Genomic DNA, 1,478 nt, shown 5'->3' on the forward strand with positions numbered 1-1,478 from the left:
CGGGGGATAACAGCGTGTCAGTGAAGCCGTGCGACAAAAGCGCAAGATGAGAGAGGTGTCAAGGTGCGACGGAGGGGGGGACTGACAACATTGAGTTTTTGCTTTGGCTAAGTGGTGTCTATCTCGAGAAGCATCAGTGCAACACACTCGTAGGCCTCACTGTGTGGCCTGGCGTCTTCTCTTTGAAAGCCACTCTGGTTCCAAGCCGACCTCACCTGGAAAAAATGCCTTTAAACGTACTTTTATCACGCAAATAGATAAGCTCTCTGTACAAAATAATGTGTTTGTATTTTGTTTATGATTACCCTGGAGATAAGATGGGCTTTTTTTTCTGTATTGCTCAGGAAAAAAAAAAGCTTCTTAATTTAAGTCTAAAGTCAATCCAAATGCTAACATGCTACCATTTGAGAAACATGGAGGAACGAGGTAGCAACAATGTAAACAAAGATAAAGAGATTGGACCCAACGCTAACATTCAAACAGTCTATATCAGGGGTCCCCAACCGCCGGTCCGCGGACCGGTACCGGTCCGCGGACCATTTGGTACCGGGCCGCAGAGAATAAAATAAATAATTTATTAATGACCGCATTTTGGCCGAATTAACTTTGGCCTGTGCCCCTTGACACAACAATATGCCTGTCTACTCTCAAAATAGCAGTGGTTCTTAACCTGTATTCGATTGGACCCGGTTAATTCACGTTTTTTTGCGTCCCCCGGGTTCGGTGAGCCGATCTCGGCGGTTCGACGGAGTTTCTGCCACAGAGGGTAAGACACACGCGACTCAACACGTGAATTCGTTATGACACGCCCGCTTGGCCATCATTGGCTGTAAAGATATTGCTTGTCCAATCAGTGCTGTGGGAAATTTAGTTCGCTCACGCCCTACGTCGGGCGTGAGCGTCACATTTATTCTCACAAATTAGCCTCCACTAGCAAAAATGAGTGAAAAACAGACGTCCTTGGACAGCTTTTTTACGGGGAAAAGGGCATCTGACGAGCCCCAAGATGAGCCCACAACCTCGAAAAAACCAAAGTCTGCTTTTAACAGACTATACCAAGAATCCTACCTCAGGTATGGGTTTGTCGCAACAGGTGACTCTCTGGCGCCAAGTCCGCTGTGCATTATATGTGGCCAAAAGCTCGCGAATGAGGCAATGAAGCCTTCAAAGTTGCTCCGGCACATCGAGACTAAGCACCCCGGATTAAAAAACAAACCTTTGGATTTTTTTGAAAGAAAAAAGAGCGAGCACGAAGGACAGAGACAATTACTGAGGGCCACCACATCAACAAATTCGAACGTGCTGAAAGCATCGTACCTCGTGGCGAACCACATTGCTAAAGCCAAGAAACCTTTCACGATTGGAGAAGAGCTTATTTTGCCTGCGACCAAGGATATTTGCCGTGAAGTTTTGGGAGAGGCTGCTGCTCAAAAGGTTGCACGGGTGCCTCTTTCTGCTACCACGATCACAAGGCGCAT

At 46.9% G+C, this 1,478-nt stretch overlaps 1 protein-coding gene across 1 annotated transcript in view; it reads left to right on the forward strand.

Moving 5' to 3' along the window:
- The window catches only part of LOC109529906 (uncharacterized), a 5,336-nt gene extending 3,890 nt beyond the window's left edge, over positions 1–1,446 (forward strand). Inside the window, exon 2 of the mRNA XM_019893423.1 lies at positions 1,435–1,446. The gene's annotated coding sequence lies outside the window, so the exon portion shown is untranslated. The remainder of the gene's footprint in view (positions 1–1,434) is intronic.
- Positions 1,447–1,478: the final 32 nt, after the last annotated feature.

Source organism: Hippocampus comes, unplaced genomic scaffold (assembly GCF_001891065.2).
Source record: "Hippocampus comes isolate QL1 unplaced genomic scaffold, H_comes_QL1_v1.1 scaffold62, whole genome shotgun sequence".
NCBI lineage: Eukaryota > Metazoa > Chordata > Actinopteri > Syngnathiformes > Syngnathidae > Hippocampus > Hippocampus comes.